The sequence below is a fragment of the Pholcus phalangioides genome, unplaced genomic scaffold (assembly GCF_987345545.1).
Source record: "Pholcus phalangioides strain wild (caught in Gottingen) unplaced genomic scaffold, Ppha-v1.0 ptg000001l_1, whole genome shotgun sequence".
NCBI classification, from domain to species: domain Eukaryota; kingdom Metazoa; phylum Arthropoda; class Arachnida; order Araneae; family Pholcidae; genus Pholcus; species Pholcus phalangioides.
This window is the reverse complement of record NW_028301594.1, coordinates 14,904,644-14,931,158: the sequence shown is the minus strand read 5'-3', so window position 1 is coordinate 14,931,158 and position 26,515 is coordinate 14,904,644. Positions and strand designations below refer to the sequence as shown.

Here is a 26,515-nt window from a genome sequence, read left to right as displayed (position 1 = left end):
TGTCATTATATCCGAGGCCGTTACGTTATCATCAAGTTTATATAGAAACGAGTTTTGTTAACATTTTTATCGATGAATATCGGCCCGGACCAATAGTTATTTTCATTACAGACGAGGTGTTTTTCAATCGAGTTTGTACGTACATTTAAAGGATATATTTTCTCAGGAGATAAACGATAGATGGCGTTACAAAATTGAGTAGAAGGATGCAGAAAAAAAATTATGCCCTAATAAATTTTAATACTTTAAAAAAAGTAATTGTCATAAAAATAATTTATTTTAAAGTTTCACACGAATTTCACAAAATAATTATGAAAATAAACCTTTTATTACCAAGTGTTACAAGTATTGCAAATCCCAAACGCCAAAAACGCACATATTGAACAAAATATATATTAAAGTATGCCCCCTTCTCACAAAACAAAAATACCAACATATAAATTTTCGAAATCCAAATATATTCAATTTAATAAAATATCTCTGTAGAATTCAATGCGATAACAATAAGGGTTATGATAATATGGTATATGGGAGAGAATATTGCAAAAAAAAAATCCTATAACATATATTTCATTTCTAAAGTCAGTTCCTCGAGAAGAATAATAATGGGAAGAGGCAATGAGAACTAAAATATAAAATAACAATTTTAATCGCTGAGAAAGAGTAGTTATATTATTTCTACTTTTTTCTTTCACAGAGTTTGTTTCCATGGCGGTTTTTTTGAAAAATGTTAGTGGAATTCGATATTTTCTATTTCTCTCGTTATATTTAGTAATTCATTTTTTTTTTGTCTGTGCGCTCACGCTTTACACAGAAACAGTAACGTTATACTCTCCGGGGATAAGGACGAAAAAGAAAATATTATCCAGGACGTACCTTGAGCTGATCTCCACCGAATGCACCTCAGATGAATAAAAATTCTTCCCGTATAATAAAACTAAAAACTTTATAAACGTAACCTGAATTCGTAATTAACACCCCTCACAAATAATAATAATAACAATAAAGTACCGTCGTAGATCGTAATTATATTACGGCGAACATAAAGTCTATCCTGTGTGAAATGAAAATAAAAGGGTGTAATAGATAATAAAATAGGAAATTTTTCGTGTAAAGCGTTTTCGTTAACTTTCCGTGAAATTACACACCCGATTATTATTATTCCGATACTTACGGGACCCAGGGTATTTCGAATAACGGAGAGGGCATGTCTCTAGATGAGGACTAGTTTCAAAATCAGATCCTTTTTTATCGATTTTCGGATTATGCCATTTTTGGTTTTTCTACAGATCTATCAGTAGGAAAAGTCATATGTAAAAAAACATCCACTAGAGAGAGAGAGAGATGCTAATTCATTTTGCGTTGTGAAAGTAGCGGTTATTTGCAAGACAAGATGAGTAAAAGAATCAGTTTCAAAAGCAGATATATCAAGATGTGTGTAACTGTAGATACATCCCATAGCTTGGTTACGAAACCAGATAGATAAAAAAAAAATTCTCTCTCTCAAAGTAATGTTTACTCACAGCTAAAAACGTTTCTATATTTTAATAACAATTTTCGAAAATTAAAAAGATAAAATTCTTCTGCAAAATGATACAATTAATTAGTTTGAGAAACATCTTCGAAAGTGTGATCTAACTGTGTTTGAAACTAGACACAACTGACATTATTATTGGTAATTTTCAATTATACAAATGTTATACAGGCTGGTTGAAATTGTTTGCCCATAGGACTATGTTTTCAACTGTTGACTTTAGTAATATACTTCACATTATTAAAGTATTCAAATGACTGTTTTGCAGTTTGTTAAACTGTTGTATTTTTTTCGGAGGGGGGGGGGATAAGGCCGTATACATAAATAAAATAAATTTACTTTCTGCGCAGTAGTTGCGTGCTATAACTTTCTATATATTGGTGAAATGTAGATCCGGCTCCGGAAAGTCATACGCAGAAAATTCAATATTTTTGAATACCTACAATTTGCTATCTGCCGCAGTAATATTTATTTAATTGTAATATTTTATAATTTTTTTTTTAAATTTACTTCTTGGTCCTGAATAGTTATTTTATTTTTTTTTTTTTTTGACAACTTTGTCCTAAACGGATGTGAAAAGTATCTGAAACAGTAACAGAAGAAAAGTATTTATCTATTCTAAATAAAGTTAACCTATAGTTGAGAGCGTATTATTTATATATAGTCCTAAAGAATAAAACTTTTAAGCCAATACAAAATTGCCAACACATTGATAAGTCAAAATAATATAATATTTTTAAATTTTCATTGTATCGATAAATATTGCGTTAGCAAGTTTCAGCACATGAGAATTGTATGAAAAGGTTTTACTTATTTTTATATCTTTATGTATACGACAAATCAAAAAAATTATGATATTTTAAGAAACTACATGTCATTTGAAACCTTTTATAATTGAAAATATGTTTCTCTGGAGCCGATGATTACAAAAATGAAGTGAGCAAACAATTTGAATCATCCTGTATATCTGATGGTAAAACTGATAAATTTGGTTATTATGCATTATTGCATTTGGTTATTTGGCTGTTATGCATTATTGCAATTGGTTATTTGGTTGTTATGCATTATTGCAATTGGTTATTTGGTTGTTATGCATTATTGCAATTGGTTATTTGGTTGTTATGCATTATTGCAATTGGTTATTTGGTTATCATGCATAAATTCGGTTATGAAAAATTTTGGCAAAAATTTGGTTATTATAATACACAACATTTGTATATTTTTTTACAATTGAACCTATGCCTCTAGGATCAACGGTTCGCTAATGATTTCAGGTGCGTGTTGTTAGCTTTACAACCTGTATAACAAATGAAACGTTTTGGTCTCACAAAGGATGATCTGTCCTTGGATGAGATAGAGGGAGCCTCCGGATAAGAGGCACAAAATTTTCAGTCCTTTGATAAGTTTCATACCGTGGCTTGAGTACAAATGAGTATGCTAAAGTGAATAACTCATTATAAGTAAATATAAAATGTGAAAATTAATTTAAACTCCGATGTAATAAACTTGAAGAGACAAAAAACTTAGTTTTATCCTACCAAATAAGAGACACCATCGTATGGGATGGGACCAAATTTTTTCTTCGCTAAATCTGAGTGTTCAATATAGCTTGGTTTCACTATAATATCAATTTAAGAAAAAAAAATCCGGCAAAATTGACGAATAATATCCGTCAATTTTGCCCACTAGTACAGTAAGAGGTTTTGACGAGAGATAACCAAGATTCCATTATGAACACCGTTTCTCTGAAATTTATATAAATTGTATCAGGGGAAAAATATCGTAAACTTTCATGGCGAAATCAGTATTTTCCCGTTGACAATAATGTTTATAAGCGGATACGGATGACTGGAATAAAGCTTTTCGACATGAACGTAGGAAAGTTTTGCCACGTAATTCAGCTGCGTAATCAGAGGATAAACTTCCGGGATATATCTCGGATCCTTTGGCCTCAATTACGCTCCGGAATGCGTGTAATTGGATCCAGAATACCCTTCGAATCGGTACGAAGAATTTCATGGTTTCGCGTGTAGGTGATCCGATAGCCACCAACGTTATCTGAGAACTCAATAACATATAACGTTGAAATATATTTGCATGTATTAACGAGATAAAATTTGTTTTTCCGCCTTTGCTATAAAGATAAATATTATACGTGGATTCCAATAAATTGTAGGAAGCGTGTGCACGCAAACAACCCATACGGGTGGGGATCATTTTCTTTCAAAAGATAGACGATGTGGTTTATAACTAATAAAGTTTCATGATTCGAATAAAGTGTAACGATTCGTTTCTAAATTTTCAGTGGATGTTTCAAATGTTTTCCATATTTGCAAAGTTTCTCCCCAGACCTTCAACATGAAAATTCAAGCATTTACCATCTTTGCTTCGAAATAGGAAACGCAGATGGAAGCACCAGCTAGAACAACTCTGATAACATAATTACGTTAGGATTGTGCATGTATATGTACATACACTCCCGCAACGCGTTCTGACATCTACTGATTCGTTAGAAATTCCTCTCAGAGGAATGTGATCATTTGATTATTTTTGTCGCACGACAGCCATTTTCTGCACGCGAGAGCTAATTATAGACCGAGTCCTATAGTTTATTACCGATTTCGAACGGCAGCGTTCGGCCTTTTGCCCTCATTTTTGTACTCATCGAGGGGTTTGTTGCACTAACCCCTCGATGTGGGACTTGCTGCTATAGAATTTTTTTTTTCTACGGTCATGTTGCTACCATATCTGTTGTACCTCCACGTGTTGTTATTATCATTGCTATTATTTTTTTCATATGCAAGAATGTAAACCTCAGGGGCACTAAATTTCTATTCGCTAAATGTTAATGGGGTAACATAGAACATAGGTGGTTTATTTATTTTTATTTTTTTACTTCATTTATTTTATTTATTTCATTTTATTTTATTTTATTTCATTTATTTTATTTCATTTATTTTATTTCATTTATTTTATTTCATTTATTTTATTTCATTTATTTTATTTCATTTATTTTATTTTATTTTATTTTATTTCATTTTATTTCATTTATTTTATTTTATTTCATTTCATTTATTTTATTTTATTTCATTTTATTTCATTTATTTTATTTTATTTCATTTCATTTATTTTATTTTATTTCATTTTTCCCCCTCCACAATCGAGTCTGATATCAGGCTCTCCGAGACCGTCCATCCCTTTGGGAAAGAACGCAAACCATCCCAAGATGGTCTCTCTGGGCGTCAGAGGTCATGTCTGTCTGTCTGTCTGTACCTCCACGTCAGAAAAGTGTCCGAATGGACAAATCGGGTATCGAACTCACGACGTCTCTAAAGAAGAACACGTACGAGGTGCATGTACAGTTAAAAAAGTAGCAGTGGTAGATGTTAGAATTGAAGGAATCTCTCATAAATAAAGGAAACTGTATAAAACATGGCTATTGCATTTAAATAACATAAAATTTTAGATAATTCATAATTGTACGAACTTGAAACTCGGATCAGAATCCTTAGGAATATCCAAATAACGCGTAGACCTCAGATACGTCATTCATTCTGCTGGGGGTTGTATAGTTTATAAATAAGAAATTATAGAGATCTTTTCATTTCGAGACCCTGAGAATTAGAACTAGAATGTGGTTACCCTGTCTCTTTTCATCTCAAACAAATAAAAAAAATAACATTTCTAAGTGCAATATTCGCTGAGCTATTATAATTCAAATACTATTTTAAACGAGAGAAGGAACAGCATATGTAGCGTAGGAAGAACGAACTTGTCCGGTAGTTTATGAGTTATTTCCTACATTTTCAGTGATTTTCGAATTCAAATACCTAAGCGAATATTTCACTTGAAAGTATTGATTTTTTTTGTTAGACTCTGGACAGACAAGGCAACAATTTACTAACTGAGTTTCTTTTAGGACGGGGTGGACAAATAAAACGTTTTTCTATTTCCATTTTATAAACTGTGCAAACCCTTGCAATACAAATGACGTATTTGAAGTCTGCACGTTAGTTCTTCACTTTTTTGAATTGAAAGTACGCTTCTCGGATCAATGGTTCGAGAGTTATTCCGGAATAAAGAGACTTTCCTGCAAAAAACATAAGCGACCTATCTGCTGATGAGAGATGGAAAATAAAACAAGAATAATCTTGACCTCGATAAAGTTGCAATATCGCTCCCGCGTGGCACCTAGAAGAAAGGATAAAAAAAACATTTACTATTACAGATGAAATTCATCCGCTCGAGAAGTGCTAAATATTGCGAAAGTTATTATTGTGGTAATAAAATATATATAATTTTTCAACTTGTGGTAACGCATCGCTGCATTTATTAATCGAGCTGTGAGGAGAACCAATTTGATCCGGGTTTTGTGATCCTCGGAAAATTCTCACATGTGGGCAATCTCTCCATCGTCCATCTGTTACTCGTATAAGAAAAGTAAGAGACACACGCAAGAAGAAGGATATGTAAGGAATTCACTTTTTCCCTTTGAAGAGCAGGTCGCGTCACACACACACATTGCTTTTTACTACTATACTTGCGATACATGGGAAAAACTGGTGAGAAATGCATTAAGCAAGACATCCTGGAACACATTCCTGGTTCTTTTTTCTCATCTTGAGCTCCTTTTTTTTGCTCTCGTATCTTTTATTTCTCTCTCGACTGTTGCTTTTTTGTCCCTAAAGTAATTCTTTTTTTCCTTCTTCTTCTTCTTTCAACATTTATTATTATATATGTATTTTTTTTTTATTTATCACTGTTACAACGTGTTTCCCGCAATTTCTGCATTTTTCTCCGCTCTGTTCCCTGAAAGAGATGAATAAGAAAGAAAGAAAAGAGGAGAAAAAGATGTTTAGGAGATGGCGAAAATACTTCTACACATGAGTGATGTTGTCTTTCAAACAACTTCTGATATTACGGAATATTTTCTTTTTTGTCTGTATTCTGTATCCGTAGGTGGTGAGCAGCAATTTCTCTGCTAGCGGTAGTGTTCCGACAACTATTGCTTTTCTTTTTTTTAATCTCCGTTCTTACTTTCTTTTCCTTTCCTTACATGAAAAGGAAGCTTTAAGAAATGAGAAACAAATGAAAAGATGAAAAACAAATATATATATATATTGTAAGGGAACTTTGTGAAACACTTAGGTTTTTGTTTTTTTTTCTGGAACATGTAACTGAAGAATATGGAGAATACTGATTTTGGATACTTCCTTGGGGGAAAAAAACATGCAAGGAAATGGTATAAGGTTCATCAAGGACTTTGGTGTACCGATATGTGGTGATTTAATAATTAAATTTTAATACAAGATGTACAGAAAACTGGATGTTGTGAAGATATTTATTATTTGAGATGTTAATTTTTTAAGGAAGAAAAAAACTCATCTCTGCCTCTACCGGGAGTAGAACCCGGGTCCCTCGATTGTCGGACGAGTGCTCTGACCACTAAAGAGGAGATGGAGATTTTCCTTCGCTAGAGCGTATATATGCCGAACGGAACCGTGCGATGGACGGTGAAACCGATCAGCTAATAGCTCATGGACGACGAGCCACCAGATGGCTATATATATGACATAGCGAAGGGAAATCTCCTCTGTAGCTTAGTGGTCAGAGCACTCGTCCGGCAATCGAGGGACCCGGGTTCGACTCCCGGTAGAGGCAGAGATGAGATTTTTCCTTCCTTAAAAAATTAACATCTCAAATAATAAATATCTTCACAACATCCAGTCTTCTGTGTATCTTGTATTAACAAGTGGAGAGCGACATTCATGCCATATATATAGCCATCTGGTGGCTCGTCGTCCATGAGCTATTAGCTGATCGGTTTCACCGTCCATCGCACGGTTCCGTTCGGCATATATACGCTCTAGCGAAGGAAAATCTCTATCTCCTCTGTAGCTTAATGGTCAGAGCACTCGTCCGGAAATCGAGGGACCCGGGTTCGACTCCCGGTAGAGGCAGAGATGAGTTTTCTTCTTCCTTAAAAAATTAACATCTCAAATAATAAATATCTTCACAACATCCAGTCTTCTGTATATCTTGTATTAACAAGTGGAGAGCGACATTCATGTCATAAATTTTAATAATTATAAAAGCTTCTTAGTTCCTGCAAAGATGAAAAACAAATGTATATATATATATTGTAAGGGAACTTCGTGAAACACTTATGTTTTTTTTTCTGGAACATGTAACTGAAGAATTGCTATGTTCGATATTTGTATAAACTGGTGTTTTGGATATTCTTTGCTTGAGAGTTCGTCTGGCTCTATAGATTTCTACAAAACGTGTCTATTGCTCTCCTGAGCTTTCAAGATCTGCTTGTACTTTCCCTAAGCTTCCATAATCTGTATGCGACTTCTTTCCTGAGCCCTCAAAACATGCCTACGTTTTCCTGGAGAATAATTATCATTTACAAAATTATTAAAACAATTCACTTGACCTTCGAAGATACGCACGTGCCTTTCCCGAGCTTAAAAAATATGCAAGATGTTTCTGTTAGCTTCATAAATTTGCATGTGCTTACCCGAGCTTTTATAATCTGCAAGTGCGTTTCTCGAACTGTTCTAATTTGCATATGCTTTTCGCGAGCTTTCCTAATCTGCATGTGCATTTCATGAGCTTTCATGATATGTATGTACCTTTTCCAAGCTTCATAATTATTCCTGTATTTTCTGTGAGCTTCAAAAACCTGCATGTGCATATTTCGAGCTTTCCTAATCTGCATCTGAATTTTTTAAAACTTTCTTAATCTGCATCTGAATTTTTTAAAGCTTTCTTAATCTGCATCTGAATTTTTTAAAACTTTCTTAATCTGCATCTGAATTTTTTAAAGCTTTCTTAATCTGCATCTGAATTTTTTTCAGCTTTCCTAATCTGCGTGTGTCTTTACATCGCTTTCATAATCTGCATGTGCGTTTTCCGAGCTTCAAAAATATAAAAAAAAATTTCGTGAGATTAAAAAAACCTGCACGCGTGTTTCTTGAGCTTTCATAACCTGCATGTACTTTCTCTGAGTGCTATCGAAATCTTTCCACAACACCTCATTTTCTGAAAATCCGTATATGCTATTTTCTTCTGCATTATTTTCTTACTTTCTGCGTATGTATTATATAAATATTCATAAGTTCTCTAGGTTCTTTATTTCTCATCTTTTCATGCTTCCATTCCCGGTGGGAATCTGTGGCAGGCTTATGTACGTTCAAAAAAACACGTGCAAAAACAAAAACTGACTTGAAATGTGTTGTTCTCTTAAAATGAGTAGTAGACTTTTTTGAATTACTTGGGATCCTCGATCATTTTCAAATAATGCATAAGGCGCATGCGCACCTCTCAATATGCGTAGAAGACATGATACCCTTCATGATCCGTAGAATGCTTTCGCATCTGTAAAAATACATAGGAGCTGGGCGTACGTCTTTAAATGTGTAGTAGGTATTGAAGCTTCTTTTGCGTTTTGTTGATGATTTTACTCGTTTTTCCCCGTCATTGCTGAGCATTTTGCATGTACCTCCATATGTATATAGGTTGAGGACCGCTAGTGTAGACAAACTGTATTGCCCCATCTTCATCAAGATTTACAATTCGAAAAAAGTTAAAATATTCATGTAGTCGTATCGCAATAAAAACCTTTCATGATGAAATGGTTTAATTTTTTCAGGAATTTTTATAGGAATATATTAAATTTCCTATTCACTCAATCACTTATGACTTCAAATAAAAAAGCCAAAGCACATGCAAGTGATAGGCACGTCAACGGCACTCGAGAAATAGAAATGCATCAATCAAACTTTTCTCTAGTAAAATTCGATAAAACGAAGTATAAATGCCTATGAATAGCTTCAATTACACGCAATATAATTAGCATAGTGAAACTTCCCCCCAGCGTAACTGTGCCATATAATTCCGTGGCCATATTAACTAGTAACTGCTGCTACCGAATTGTTGACCCCGTTCGTATTACCACGTTTCTCCTCTCGTTAAAAGCACAGCCTGGGTAAGGAAAAGGGGTAACTTTGGATGATGTCCTGCTTTCGACAGCAAAGATTAATGATACCGAAGACCAAATCGATAGTTTAAGCTCTTTCTCTCTTCTACTGCTCTTTCTCTCTGTATATACGTAAGCTGACCCGCTTTTGTTGTTGGTTGCGCCTTGTGCTTGACCCGCACTCAATATTTCATGACCTGCTAGAAGAACCTGGGGTCTCCCTTCTGTGACAGAGAACGAAAAAAAAAATATATACACACACACGCACAAATGTATAGAAAACCTTCCACTGGCTTGGATAATATACACGGAATAGGAGCTATTGCTTTCCGATAAGTTAGGCCAGAAGTTTTGTTTTCCCAAAATTACTTACACGATAGAAATAGAGTTGATGCTGCAAATGATATCTGACCTCTTATGCACACATAAATGAAAGGATAAAAACTTGCAAAATAGCAGTTCCGTAAACGCAGGCTACTTTGGCCCAGAAATTCTTCTTTTTTGCCCAAAATATTAAAATAATGAAACGTACTCTAATTACTACAGCTACTAAACCACATATGCACCTCGTGCATATTTCTCTGCGGAACTTCTAACGAATTAGTAATGTGTTGGAATGTGTGTGTATACGTGTTGTGAAACTTAGCGTGATATTTTTTCCTGCGTAAATGCTTGTGATAATGCTGCCATCTGTCATGTATTTGTCGAATTATGAGCGAAATGTAATATTTCAATATTTGTACCTTGTAGGCCCTTTGCTCTCTGTTGCGAGACTTTTTAACTAGGAGATCGGCTCGCATTCAAGCCTCGAAGTTGCGAACCAGAGAAAACCAACTTAAGCCGACCATCACTGTGGCACCGGTGGGGTTCTAACCCAGGTTCTCGCGGGCACCACAGTGGCTACTCTAATTACTGTCGAAGGAAAACCGTTACTAGTTACTAGTTTTTGTAGTTTTGCAGAAAAAGGTTACTAGTTAAAAACATAATTTAATGCTTTTTACTGTAGTATGATTGAAATTTCCTCAATATCTTTAATTTTTTCCCCTACAACATTAATTGAAAATTTAAGCTCTTGTAATCTCAAAAGCACGACCTACTTCAGCTCAATTTGATGAGCAAAAAAAGAGGTGAATTCTTACAAACCTTGGTTTGTGGGTAAATTTAAAAACAAAATTATGATTGAAAAATTATGTTTATCTCTTAAATGTCTATCCCATTTGAAGTTGTTTGAAGAAGTTTCCAGACTGGGAAGATGGCGTATAAATACAAACATTAGCCTGGAAGTCGAAGTTATGCAGACTACCAGACTACAGCAATGACCGTCTTCAAGACTGTTTGAATACAATTAGAGCTACTGAAATAAATCGAATGCAAGCTGCAGATAACTTTAAAATACCTCGAAAAGCACCATTAAAAACAAACTTAAAAATTCATTTTTTAGCAAACCAGGTTATCCCGAAGTATTTAGCCGAGGAAGAACTGACTAGTCATGATACCAATTATGTGTAATTATGAGTTCCTAATAGTCAAGTCTCCAAAGCCTGTTTAAAGCGGTATTTTTGTAGTCAATGTGTGAGACAATAACATTGTTAATTAAAAATAAATAAAAAATATTTCTATGATCAATGAAAGTTAAAATATCAGTTTTCTTTAAATTACAGTTTGATTACGAGCCACCAGTTCCAAGAAATACCCTAGCTCTTAATTTATTGATTTAAGATATGAAAAGGTAAAATGAGCCCGAATTATCCACATATAAGAGTAACATTGACCCAAAGTGATTTGTTCTAATTGCCTTAAGTTAAACAAATTTGAAGTTGTTTTTTAAGGGCTCTAAAAATTTGTTATAATTTTTTGCATTCAAATATACATAATATAAGATGGACATTTGATAAAATAAAGGTTACCAGAACTTAAAAATAATAATATAATATATTTGGTTTATTGGAAAGTGAATTTGAAATTTTTTTAGAATGAGCCAATATAGCCCGCGTTTACGGTAATAATAAATCACCGCAGACAACTATTTTGCACAATGCAATTTTATTTCTCAAATTTTAATGTATCGAGATAAAAGAAGTAGGAATGAAGAGAAATGCTTCAATTCCAAAGGAAATGTTGTTTGCCAAGGATGTGTGTGTATGAATTATTCAAATGCGTCCAGAGGTTTTATCTAGTTCTGGTTTTGTGCCCCTTGTACTCCCCCCCCCCCCTTCCGAGGAAGTACTAGAAATAGTTTCCTGGAAGAAAGGGGTGGAATGAAGATGGCAAAGAGAGGAAGAGGGTGGAATTTTACTTTCTAGAGGCAAAAGACGCTTGGTTTCTTGAGGAAATGCTCTTCCTCCGACGCACTCCACACTAACATGCCATATACTTCTCCCGAAGTGGAATTCCTGCTCCTTATCCTCTGCCTCTATCTGGCAAAGTCCAGAAGAATAGCAATTGTTCTAATGACTTTTATGCAAAGTGTATGAATGCTTGTCCTTGTGGGTGTGTGTGGGAGGGGGGGAAGGTTATATATTATACAGTTGAAAAGATGAATCTATTAAAGCTGAGGTTTTTCCAACGATGGAGAATGAAATTTTTAGTTTTTGATATTGATCGAATGATATGTGCTTGGAAAACAGAAGCTGTTATCATTTATAGTATCTACCTGCGTTGCGTGAATATACATTGTAATTCCCTTAAACGAAACTTAATTCATAAAACAAATACGGAGATATTTAGAAACTATGCAATAAACTTTGAATTATTTCTCAATGATATTAATCTGACTTTTAGTGTGTCTGTCTAATGGTTGGAATCATGAACTGTATATTGGAAGTAATAGTTGGCGCTTCCCATACCGAAAGGGCTCTAAACATTTTTTTTTTGAAATAAATAATCAGATATTGATCTAATGAAGGGTTGAAAAATGCTTTATTTTTTTTTTATAATTACTTTTAGTTATTCATTTTCGGTTTTAATGTTTGAGAGTAAGAGTAAATATTCTTTTTTCTTTACATGTAATTGATCCATTCAATCTATTTACTCAAATAAACTGTGTGCTTGAGTAAGCCAAAACGCAGTAAACATTTATATAGTTAATTTTTTTTTCAACTTCAATTTATCAATTCCATTTTATACAAAAATTCAAAATAAGAAAATAAAACAGCCAAGGGGTGAGGAGACCCATTGGTTGGCACATTGTAAATTTATAATGAATAGAACGAACAAAAATACGTATTGATGAAACAAATAGTTGACAAACAAACGAATGAAAAACAGAAGACACATAAATAAACAAAAAAGAAAAATAGAGGAAAAAATTTAAAAAGTAATTGTTAGTATAGAGAAAGAAAATCAAATGTCAAATGTCTGAGAAAGGAGTGCAGTTACATGAAACACGTTACGTGAAATTCAGATTGGTAGTAATAATAAAAATCAGAATAATAATGCATCGCGTAAGATTGAATTGAATGGAAATTTTTAACTGCATATAAGGAGCGTTGAAAAAGTCCAAAGAAACTCGACGCCATTGATTGTAGGTATTGCTTCATGCGTTTGTTTTGTAGGGTGATAAATTAGTAATGTAAAGAATATCGGATGTAAAGAGTTGAAAAATTTTGCGATGGGAGGTAAATAAAATTCTTCTGCGAGAGTGTTTTGTGAATCGGTGGCAGAGAGTAAATATTGTTAAATCTGTTTTAGGAACGGGATTTGCTTAAAGGAGAAAAACAAACTGTCGTTTAAAAATAATAAAGGTACATTTGTAGAGGTCGAGCTGACATGGAAGAAGTATTTCAAGCCTGTGGAAGAAGTTGTTTGTGGAAGGGGTTGAAAAGTTATTTGTAAAGTATTATTGCTCTTTGAGTTTCAATGTGATTCTTCAATTTTATGTCCCATTTTCAAACGTACTTCAAAAATAGTTTTTCTATAAACATTGTAAACATTGTAAACATTGTGAAGCTCAAAAAATTTGCTTCCTCATGCCAGTGCACATGTTGCGCCTTGCTAAATACGGCCATGATTGTATGAGGTTTGGTGGCATTCTGTTTGAAGAGATTGTTGTCAGTATTCACACGTGCCCCCCTTAAGTGGCGGCCATTTTAATGAATGATTGCATAGTAAATTTTTCTTAGTGAAGACACCTTTAACATAATAATTTTAACCCTTAAATGCTGAATTTTTTTCTCAAGCTGATAATTCTTTTATATATTGGTAATGGCAAAAGTAGCCAGTGGTGAAAATGGTAGACAATTGGTTATCACAGGTAAGTATCCAATGTAAATCATAGAAAAGGAAGCTTGATGTAGGCTATCAGGAACTATTCCCGATTGTAAAAGATTTATGTGACTTCTTTACCCCTATCGTCTTTTTGTGATTATTAATAGTTTTTACACTTGTTCACTGACGATGCCAATGAAGGTTCATTGTCCCAGGGGAACTCGGGTGCATCCGGGAAGAGTAACCATTTATTGTCATTTATTGTAGCCTGACAAAATCCATGTACATAGGCAGGTGCGTTGACCTCCCCATGTACGTGGATTTTGTTCAAGCTACAAAAAATGGTTAAGCTTCCCGGAGGCACCCTATTTCACCTGCGCCAATGTGCTTACATCACCTAGTGTGACAGAGCCTGAGTTCCTTGGCTCTGATCACTATCATTATCATTGGTAAATGAAACAATTGAAAGCCGGAAACATCACTTAAAAAAACCTATTTCGAATCGTACTGTTTGTACAGAGCCTTATTAAAGACGTGCAGATACTCAAAAATCGAATATTAAAAAATTGTGTTGACGTAATATTATTTTGCAAATATATAACTACAATGTTTGTGATTAAAACCTAAGTAAGAAAAAAAATGGGGTTGGAAACGCATGATAAAAAAGAAAAGGAAAAAAAAAGCGAATAAAACATTTTTCAACAAGCTAGTGAAACACAGGCACTTATGTTCTGCAACAAACAAAGGGCTATTGTCGTTAACTAGCATACATACCAGCAAACTCGGAATACGAACTGTAAAAATATGACCTCACCTTATATGCAAAGAAATCCTGAATTTCTATCCTGAAACTGGATGTAGTAATTAACATTTAAAGAAGCCTTTACACAGATGCAAAGCTACGCATTTCAGGGTTAATATTGATATCAAGAGCGGCAATATATTAGATAAAGTACAATATATTACATGTAAAAAATGATGATGAATAAATTACTGGAAAATCATAATAATGATCTTTATATTATCAACGGTTCTTCTTTTAAATTTGAATCTTTGATTATTAAGAGTTTATTCAAAAATAATAGCTTAAATTATTTTTTTTTTAATTTTTCAAGTGTTTATTTCTTGGTGTCTTTACGCATAGGTTTATTTACGAAAGTTTCCAACAGCTGACTGATACGAAGATATATTTAGGAAAGAGAGAAATTCAACTGTGTGGAATCGAACCCACGTCCTTTCACTTTCCGGGTGAACGCACTAGACTACAAGCCAACGATATCTCAATCTTTCCTTGGAGCTCATGTGCACTGAACGTGGTCGTACCCGGGAGAGTGACATCATCCTCGGATAGGCTTATTTAGGTGTGTACAATACATGAGCAGTTTCACACCAATTGCCAATTTCGAGTTGAAAAAGAAAACCAGAAGTTTAAGTTCAGTTAAAACAGAGACCGTTAGAAATCATCATTCAAACACAACACTCATTCGGAAAAAAAAATCAGCTGTAATATATTAAGAACTGAAATATTACTGTACATTATTTACCGTCGTAACGAAACCCCGAAAGTTTTCTCCAACTCCCAGCCCCATCTCGTCTGTAATCACCTCAAAATTTGTAAATCATGACAGTAGCCAATTGTCCGGGGAAAATATGTTTGAAAAGTTTTGTATGTTTTTTTTCTTCTTTTTTGACACAAAATAAAGTGCTGGAGACTCTGCCAAGAAGCTGGGCTGGAAGAGATCACGGCAACGGGATAAGTTCAGTGGCAAAGTTCTGGCGGTCATTCATTCATGTACTTTATTTTTAAATCACGATAATTTAATAAATACGAATATTATATTCTTGTATTTGCATGTGTTTAAAAGTAATCCAAATACACATCTATAAAAAATTGATTATATGACTAATGTTATTATACATAATTACCATAAACTTCGTCCAAATATAATGCTAAGTACAAATTTAATCACAAATCTAGTACCAATAATTATTATTTTTCGATTTCACTTTTTTCTAGATTTAGGGCGTTTAAACTTTTAAACCCTTTAAATTACAAAAATGCACTTGCATTTTATAATAGCTTTAGTTAATTCTTATAAATGTGTTATACTATCAGTAAAATCGGTACTTAAATTAATGCGGAACTATAATATGAGGCATTGAATCTCAAGAATGAAGATTTATTTAATTACGAATGTTACCTATCTGAATAATTAAATACATAAATCAGCTCCAGCGAGGAAATTGAGAGGAAAACTCCTCAGAGAACGGTACTAGTAAAATTATAACGGAGTTATAATTGAAATTTAGGCATAAACACGTTTACTGACTAATCCTATATAAATAACGAATGCATTTTTTTTAGTTATTTCCAAGCGGTTAATAGTTCATGTCTAATTCATTCCAATAAGCGCTATCTTTCCGTCCCGGTTTTTTTTTCACTACATCGTGATGTCATTGAAACCAATTACTTAATACCGACTAATTAATTGCATCTACGTGCAATGAATCAAAGGCGATGGAATCTGCAGAGGAATGAAAGGTTTGTGAAATTTCTCTCTGCGCTAGGAGATGAGCCTCCTACTACATAAATAATTTTTCATTATGCCACAATAACTTATGCTACACAACACTGTATATGTATGCACGCGTTAAGAGTCTCTCTTTCTCTCCCTAGAGTTACAGAGAGGAGTGGGAGAGAGAGAGAGATTCGCCTCTGAGCTTCCGTCAATATAAATGACTCTATTAACGCTGCTCATGTTATTTAATAAATGGTTGACGCTCGACGATCCGAGATCCCGGCAATCAATTATATTATGCAACATCTACTACTACTAATACTCGCTTGCGCCTGCTACCTGCTGTTGCCTGGACCGCATTAAAACCGAACCCTCTGGATTTCTTGACAGGTAGCGATCATCTCCCCCCCCCCCCCTCACTTTCTCTCTCTCTGAAGGGCCTGTGGATAGTCTTTGCAAACCAACATCCAACTTGCATATTGACCATCACTCCTGAATACAAATTGGAAGGATATTAAAGGCAGGAGCTTTAGAAGAGGAGGGTTGGTTGTGCCTACATGTTCGAAATCGGTTGCTGTGTGTTTCGGTGGTTTGACGGATACCGCGATTCCTTCCCACAACCCCCCTCTCTCTTGCCGAGGATCTGTTGCATAGTAATTCGCATATGATTAACTTTAGCTTTACCGTGGCCGAATGGCAACTAAATAAACGTATTATATCATGTATACGTTGAGAGGGAGTTCCTGTATTTTCATGGGAAGTGGAATCAATACCGTATTGAAGGCTTCGCTCGATTTGCAGTTTAAGAGGGAGAAAAAATTGAACAGATTGATTAATTGGTAAAGTGGTTGGTGGGATCTGCAGGTTGGTCCAAACTCACTTCTAGGGATGCTAGTGCACATCAAGACAAATAACTTTTGCAATGTAACCTTGGGTTGAAATACGATTATTTAGTCGGAAACGACGTTGGCAACGGGAGAATCATCAAGCAAGCAGCAACATATTCAGGGCAGTGGATTAGCCGTTTCGGACTTGTGACATGGTCTGCATGCTTCCCGGACCTGGACTGCTCCACTGGACTGCTTCTTCTGGCGCCACCTGAAATCATTAGTCTTGGACACATCAATGGACTCAGCGGAAGAGCTTGTTGCCGGGATTCTTGTTGCTGATGACTATATTAACTCGGCACCCATCCTCTGCGAGCGGGTATGGAATTCCTTCATTCGCCGGTGTGTCATTTGTACAAAACTACCCTCGTACGTCACTTTGAGCAGCTACTGTGAGTGCTCGCTCAGAGAAAATGAAACATATTAATGTTTCATTTTCTCTGATAGCTTACGATATAATAAATTCATTTCGAGCTAAGGTTCCATTGCAAAAATCTTAACGTGTACATTCACCCTTAGAAGTTCATCGGAGGAGTTTGACCACCCTGTAGATTGAGTGTCTTCAACAAGTTGCTAGAAATTACCTAAGTGTTTGCGCCCGATGTTTGGAACTGATCCTACTCTTCATCAAGTTGGATTCAACGACTGCAATTGGTTCTAATTGCATTCATTCGATTTTGAGCTTATGACAGTATTGCTGTATGGGTGCTTTTTAACTCCTGATGATGATGATGCTAATAGATGGTGCTAAGCATTCGAAAATTCGAAAAATGTTTAAGGCTTCTGGTTTAGATGATCATTATGTGATTATGGATATTTGGCAGTGTTTATTTAGCGTATAAATTTTTTAAACGGTAGACCAAAAAACACTAACCCCCCCTCCCTCCCTTCAAAATGTCATATATTTTTTCATAAAGGAATGCCTGGAACAATACAAATATTAGAGCGGAGGCTGCAACAGGCGTATTTCTCGCCCCCTCCATAAATAGGACGAAAATATGACCTGTATTTCACACACGGAACTTTTTTATATTCACCGGCAACTATGACCATCCAGACTTTTTTAATTAAAAAATCAGATTTTCTCTAACCCTTTCCACTGCATAGTAGAAATCAATGAATTCTCTGTAATATTTATAAAGAATATCTTTTTTCTTATGAAATATTGTTCCATCCATTCATGTGCAAATATACATATACTGTATATACACCACCAAACACATACCAACTCTTGCTATATCGCCATGTAGCAATTTAATACCGAACGAGAAGGGGTTGCAATGAAGGCGCCATCTATCGTTGCTCGTTTCAGGTTCGGCAGGGAAAATAACTTGCAATTTATGTTCTACCCTAGGAACCGAACCACTGGATATGATACAAAATATCTGGACTTTGCAATGCTGAAATAAGAAGCTTTTTGTTTTTTATATGGAGGCGAGATATATTTCCAATGCCACTTGAAGGGTTAGCAGTTCTGCAATAAACTGATGAGACATTGATACACAGAGTATAGATAATTTATCTTTCTCTGCCACGAAGGCCACAGCTTCAACTACGTGTTCGTAAAAGAGTTTCACCGGTAAGGCATATGTTACTGTTAACTGAACTAAGATAAACATCAGTTAACTAAACATCATACTAAACAGTATGATGTTTAGTAAGGAAATGATTACTGCTGGAGATATTTATGAACCCTACAGTGAACCTATTTATGAACCCTACAGTGAACCTATTTATGAACCCTACAGTGAACCTATTTATGAACCCTACAGTGAACCTATTTATGAACCCTACACATTTGTGTGTATTTTCATAGCCTGATTTCATCATGAGAAAGGGTCCTCTTGGTCCTCATAATTTCCGGCCCAAAAATTGTAAACAATTCACCGAATCGCCAAATATGCTGTCAGAGTTCGCAACAGGACCCAAATTCTTGCTTTTGCTTAGGTGCTCTTCGTGTCAGAATCTGGTCCTGTGCATTCTACTTTACTGAAACACATTGGTCTATCACCATAGTGACAATTTACTATTTTGTTTTTCCTTCTGAGAAAGTTATTTCTGATGAAATTATATGTTTTGTGTCTTATATGTCTACAATTATCTGTGTGTAAATAAGGTGCTGCCGCCTAGCCACAATATCAAAAATGAAAGATGTTTTATATATATATACTAGGGGGGCTCTGCCCCCCTGCCGCCTTTGGCGGCCAACCCCCCCCCCCCACCACTTCTCTCCCGGACATATCTTGTTTATTTCGTCCCACTTCATCAGCGTGCTATGGAAAAGGGGAAAGGGACGTGTGAAAGCACCAGCCTACTGAAGAAGCGAATTTTAATGAAAATAATAATAAAGCAACAAAAAACAAATGAGATTCATCAAGTATCCCCAGAAAACTTCCCCCATGGGGGTCCCCAGATTCAATTCGCTGAATTTCAGTGGGGCCCCACACTGGATATATCTTGGGCTACCGATGTGTTGCAAATTTTACAATGTTAAACCACAAAAATCAATGAGATACATTCAGGGGCACCGAATTACAACCTGCCAACATTTCCATGAAGCCCTGACCTGCAAGCTTGTCGGACACCCCCCTGTGAGAATTTTTCATTTTTATCAATTTTACAACGAATAAAATCCAGGGCCCCACATCCAGTAGCGGGGACACAATACGCAGATTTTTAGTGGGGCCCCAGACTGGCTATATCTCGGGTTTCGGCTGTGGCAAATTCTACAACAGAAAAGAATGAGATTCATCCAGGGCCCCCAAAATGAAACCTGTAAACATGGGGCCCCCCGACTTGGAAGCTTGTCGGTCATCCCCCGGTGCGAGTGCCATGAAAAATTTTCATTTGTATTCGTTTTACCAACGAATAAAATCCAGGGCCCCAAAATGAAACCTGTAAACATGGGGCCCCCGACTTGGAAGCTTGTCGGTCATCCCCCGGTGCGAGTGCCATGAAAAATTTTCATTTGTATTCGTTTTACGAACGAATAAAATCCAGGGCCCCCAAAAAATTACCCGGGACACCAATTCGCATACTTTTGGTGGGGCCCCAGACTGGCTTTATCTCGGGCTTCCGCTGTTGCAAATTCTACAACAGAAAAGAATGAGATTCATCCAGGGCCCCCAAATTGAAACCTGTAAACATGGGCCCCGACTTGGAAGCTTGTCGGTCATCCCCCGGAGCGAGTGCCATGAAAAATTTTCATTTGTATTCGTTTTACCAACGAATAAAATCCAGGGCCCCACATCCAGTAGCGGGGACACAATACGCAGATTTTTAGTGGGGCCCCAGACTGGCTATATCTCGGGTTTCGGCTGTGGCAAATTCTACAACAGAAAAGAATGAGATTCATCCAGGGCCCCCAAAATGAAACCTGTAAACATGGGGCCCCCCGACTTGGAAGCTTGTCGGTCATCCCCCGGTGCGAGTGCCATGAAAAATTTTCATTTGTATTCGTTTTACCAACGAATAAAATCCAGGGCCCCAAAATGAAACCTGTAAACATGGGGCCCCCGACTTGGAAGCTTGTCGGTCATCCCCCGGTGCGAGTGCCATGAAAAATTTTCATTTGTATTCGTTTTACGAACGAATAAAATCCAGGGCCCCCAAAAAATTACCCGGGACACCAATTCGCATACTTTTGGTGGGGCCCCAGACTGGCTTTATCTCGGGCTTCCGCTGTTGCAAATTCTACAACAGAAAAGAATGAGATTCATCCAGGGCCCCCAAATTGAAACCTGTAAACATGGGCCCCGACTTGGAAGCTTGTCGGTCATCCCCCGGAGCGAGTGCCATGAAAAATTTTCATTTGTATTCGTTTTACCAACGAATAAAATCCAGGGCCCCACATCCAGTAGCGGGGACACAATACGCAGATTTTTAGTGGGGCCCCAGACTGGCTATATCTCGGGTTTCGGCTGTGGCAAATTCTACAACAGAAAAGAATGAGATTCATCCAGGGCCCCCAAAATGAAACCTGTAAACATGGGGGCCCCCGACTTGGAAGCTTGTCGGTCATCCCCCGGTGCGAGTGCCATGAAAAATTTTCATTTGTATTCGTTTTACCAACGAATAAAATCCAGGGCCCCAAAATGAAACCTGTAAACATGGGGCCCCCGACTTGGAAGCTTGTCGGTCATCCCCCGGTGCGAGTGCCATGAAAAATTTTCATTTGTATTCGTTTTACGAACGAATAAAATCCAGGGCCCCCAAAAAATTACCCGGGACACCAATTCGCATACTTTTGGTGGGGCCCCAGACTGGCTTTATCTCGGGCTTCCGCTGTTGCAAATTCTACAACAGAAAAGAATGAGATTCATCCAGGGCCCCCAAAATGAAACCTGTAAACATGGGCCCCGACTTGGAAGCTTGTCGGTCATCCCCCGGAGCGAGTGCCATGAAAAATTTTCATTTGTATTCGTTTTACCAACGAATAAAATCCAGGGCCCCCAACCAATTACCCGGGACACCAATTCGCATACTTTTGGTGGGGCCCCAGACTGGCTTTATCTCGGGCTTCGGCTGTTGCAAATTCTACAACAGAAAAGAATGAGATTCATCCAGGGCCCCCAAAATGAAACCTGTAAACATGGGGCCCCCCGACTTGGAAGCTTGTCGGTCATCCCCCGGTGCGAGTGCCATGAAAAATTTTCATTTGTAATCGTTTTACCAACGAATAAAATCCAGGGCCCCAAAATGAAACCTGTAAACATGGGGCCCCCGACTTGGAAGCTTGTCGGTCATCCCCCGGTGCGAGTGCCATGAAAAATTTTCATTTGTATTCGTTTTACGAACGAATAAAATCCAGGGCCCCCAAAAAATTACCCGGGACACCAATTCGCATACTTTTGGTGGGGCCCCAGACTGGCTTTATCTCGGGCTTCCGCTGTTGCAAATTCTACAACAGAAAAGAATGAGATTCATCCAGGGCCCCCAAAATGAAACCTGTAAACATGGGCCCCGACTTGGAAGCTTGTCGGTCATCCCCCGGAGCGAGTGCCATGAAAAATTTTCATTTGTATTCGTTTTACCAACGAATAAAATCCAGGGCCCCACATCCAGTAGCGGGGACACAATACGCAGATTTTTAGTGGGGCCCCAGACTGGCTATATCTCGGGTTTCGGCTGTGGCAAATTCTACAACAGAAAAGAATGAGATTCATCCAGGGCCCCCAAAATGAAACCTGTAAACATGGGGGCCCCCCGACTTGGAAGCTTGTCGGTCATCCCCCGGTGCGAGTGCCATGAAAAATTTTCATTTGTATTCGTTTTACCAACGAATAAAATCCAGGGCCCCAAAATGAAACCTGTAAACATGGGGCCCCCGACTTGGAAGCTTGTCGGTCATCCCCCGGTGCGAGTGCCATGAAAAATTTTCATTTGTATTCGTTTTACGAACGAATAAAATCCAGGGCCCCCAAAAAATTACCCGGGACACCAATTCGCATACTTTTGGTGGGGCCCCAGACTGGCTTTATCTCGGGCTTCCGCTGTTGCAAATTCTACAACAGAAAAGAATGAGATTCATCCAGGGCCCCCAAAATGAAACCTGTAAACATGGGCCCCGACTTGGAAGCTTGTCGGTCATCCCCCGGAGCGAGTGCCATGAAAAATTTTCATTTGTATTCGTTTTACCAACGAATAAAATCCAGGGCCCCCAACCAATTACCCGGGACACCAATTCGCATACTTTTGGTGGGGCCCCAGACTGGCTTTATCTCGGGCTTCGGCTGTTGCAAATTCTACAACAGAAAAGAATGAGATTCATCCAGGGCCCCCAAAATGAAACCTGTAAACATGGGGCCCCCCGACTTGGAAGCTTGTCGGTCATCCCCCGGTGCGAGTGCCATGAAAAATTTTCATTTGTAATCGTTTTACCAACGAATAAAATCCAGGGCCCCAAAATGAAACCTGTAAACATGGGGCCCCCGACTTGGAAGCTTGTCGGTCATCCCCCGGTGCGAGTGCCATGAAAAATTTTCATTTGTATTCGTTTTACGAACGAATAAAATCCAGGGCCCCCAAAAAATTACCCGGGACACCAATTCGCATACTTTTGGTGGGGCCCCAGACTGGCTTTATCTCGGGCTTCCGCTGTTGCAAATTCTACAACAGAAAAGAATGAGATTCATCCAGGGCCCCCAAAATGAAACCTGTAAACATGGGGCCCCCGACTTGGAAGCTTGTCGGTCATCCCCCGGTGCGAGTGCTATGAAAAATTTTCATTTGTATTCGTTTTACCAACGAATAAAATCCAGGGCCCCAAAATGAAACCTGTAAACATGGGGCCCCCGACTTGGAAGCTTGTCGGTCATCCCCCGGTGCGAGTGCCATGAAAAATTTTCATTTGTATTCGTTTTACCAACGAATAAAATCCAGGACCCCCAACCAATTACCCGGGACACCAATTCGCTTACTTTTGGTGGGGCCCCAGACTGGATATATCTTTTGCTTCCGCTATCGAAATTTTTCAACGTTAAAGCGGCAAGAAAACAATGAGATCCATCAAGGGCCCCTGGAAATGAAAACTTTTTACTTATACGTGAAATCTTCCCCGGGTACCCCGACCCTGTGTTGGGAGCACTGCTGTTGTGTGTGTATATTATACATATATATACCTCTCGGCATGAACCTCCCCCCCCCCTCCACAAAGGAAGGGCTGACAGGGGCCACAACGATTCTTATCACTTTTTGATTTTTCACACTATAAATTAATCACAGAGGGGCCCCTGAAAAGCTGGTTTGGGGGCTCGAAATCTAAATTCCAGCCTAAGGGCTCTGCTGTAGGATGTAGGAGCCTCTTGGTACATGCACATAACATGGTCCCGATGGGTCAAATGGGTCCCGATATGTGAATATCGACCCAATATCGATATATGATATCATATCGATATATGAATGTGAATATCGATATATGAATCGAACCCACTTCCGTAACAGACTTCCGTCACTCGGTTGCTTAGCAACAGGCCCTTTTCGAGTTTGTTTGTGATTTTATATTATAGAATAGATATATATAGTTCAAAGTGTACAGTTCAATTTTGAACATATTTTCTCATTGAATGTACAAAATATGGTTTCATTACGTCATAACAAAGGATCAAATACATATGTAGTTAGAATATATGGGTAAATTCTATGGAATGAATAGCCATTTACGAATTAGTTTTAAAGTATCAGTACAATAAGTAACCGCTGTGGTGGTCGAGTGGTCATAATGACGGACCCCACCGTCGCCATAGTTGTGGTCGGCTGAAGTTGCTTTCCTGTGGTTTCCAACGTCGATGCGCAAATGCGAGACGATCTCCCCATTAAAAAGTCTCGCCACAGAGAGCAACAAGCCTACAACGATTAATTATTCAATCATTACACTTCACTCATAGTTAGAAAAACTGGTGGCAGATGGCAGCACTACACATAACAAGCATTACACGGAAACAAACTTCACGTCGGGTTTCACTACACGTACACACACATTCCCGCATGTACCAATTCGTTAGAGGTTCCGCAGAGGAATATGGACGAGGTACATGTGTGGTTTAGTAGTAGTACAATAAGTGAATTATTCACACTAAGGGGGTTATAACGTTATTCAGGTATTCATTTATTTAAGATCTGACTCATTACCGCATATTATCTAAGCTGATATCATTACCGCAGATGTATGATATATTTAACCAATCCATGTCGATGTTCAATCCTTTCACCTGCAATTGTAGTTTAAACTATGTCGGTAAATACGAACGTAAGCGACCAAGAAATCAGTATCACGACAAGAGTGCTTTTTCATTCGCTGATATTGGGACAGCATGATCTATAAGGCGATTATGCAGCAGATGAAGGCGGAATTTTCTACAATTTATTATCCGAGTGCGAAAATCAAGATTTTTTTTAACGAGAAGGCCCTTATAACAAAACTTTTCCTGAGATATTGTGTACTCTTGTTATAACATATTTCTTTAAAGGTTTTAATAACTGGCAGATGCGAAGGTTAATTCAGGAAAAAAATTCGACTGTCTCTACGAGTGGCATGGTGGTAAGATGCTTGTCTACCACCGAGCACGCTACAGAAGCAACACACTTTTCTCCTTACAGCTTGCATTTGCATGCATTGAACGGGACCTTACATGGACAGTCAGACCTAACTCAGCCAACAGTACATCTTCTTCGAATCAGCTAGTTGTTTAAATCCTCTTATGAATAGCAGAGACTGACATAATCTTCACATAACTCACCATCTGGAAGTAAATACGGGAGCTATATTGGCTTTGTTATGTCTGGCTGTTCCGTCTCGTTCAGTGCATGCAAGCTTTACGGAAAGAAGTTCGTTGCTTCTGCAGTGTAGTGATCTAACGCGTTCACCCGATATGTGAGAAGACATGGATTCGAACCTCTGTAGAGGTAGTCGAATTCCCCCCACCCCCGAATTTATCCTCCATCAGCCAGTTGTTAAAACTTATGTACAGTGGGAAGTGAATAATCTTCAGAAAACGGACTTCAACTGCACTTCGTTAAAAAAAAAATATCAGAAAAATACAGCTGCATTTGTTTTTACAAGCAATTCGCAGGAGAACTTCATTAAGCAGCCTATGTGTACGTATTGCAGTTTTTCTCTAGTCTTCGCATTATTGACAAAAAGTCCTTATATATACATGTTGTGTGTGCGATATCTACGTGATATCTTCCTTATATATCCTCCGTTAGAAGATAAATAGGACTCGGCAATATTTGTTCCGGTATGGAACTTCGGTGAAGTGAGAAAAAAAAAAAAATGCATACATCATATATATATATACATATATATGTACAGTAGAGAGAGAATCGAAGTTCACCTTCCCTAAAGCAGAAAGGACCCACTTACGTTGTAGGAGACTGACCCTAAGTAGGAACTGAAGATATTAGTTACGGAACCATAATTAAAAGGCTGATATATGTTTTCCTTACGTCTAAGGCACGATACTCAATAACTCTTGATAAATGTGTATAAGGCTTGGACAGAAGAACTCCTTCCTCTTTTCGGGGCCTGAATTGACTAGCGGTAGGAAAAAAAGAGAAGCCAAAAGATAGACGAAATAATAATAAAAAGCGAGAGAGAGAGAGAGAGAGACTTTTTCTCCTAAATGATAAATCGCCATCCTTCTATCTGTACGTTTCTAATACATCACGTTCCAGAACTTTCTTCTCGAATGATCACAATATTTTCTTCTTCATCTTTACTTATTCTACTTCTCCCTTTCCACAAGTTTCCTTCTTCTTCATCATCTCCGTCCTTATTCTCTTTCACATACAACACACACACAACCACACGTTTTTCCCGTATCCTCACTCTTTCGGAATAACGTGGCCGGAAGGTATCCATAACAGCCGTTGCAAAGTCACTACG

The 26,515-nt window shown here is 37.4% G+C and overlaps 1 non-coding gene across 1 annotated transcript; it reads left to right on the top strand.

Annotated features, from left to right (window-relative positions):
* The first annotated feature begins 7,422 nt into the window (after positions 1–7,422).
* Positions 7,423–7,494, top strand: TRNAS-GGA (transfer RNA serine (anticodon GGA)). Its single transcript has one exon. It is a non-coding gene; the product is annotated as a tRNA-Ser (tRNA).
* Positions 7,495–26,515: the final 19,021 nt, after the last annotated feature.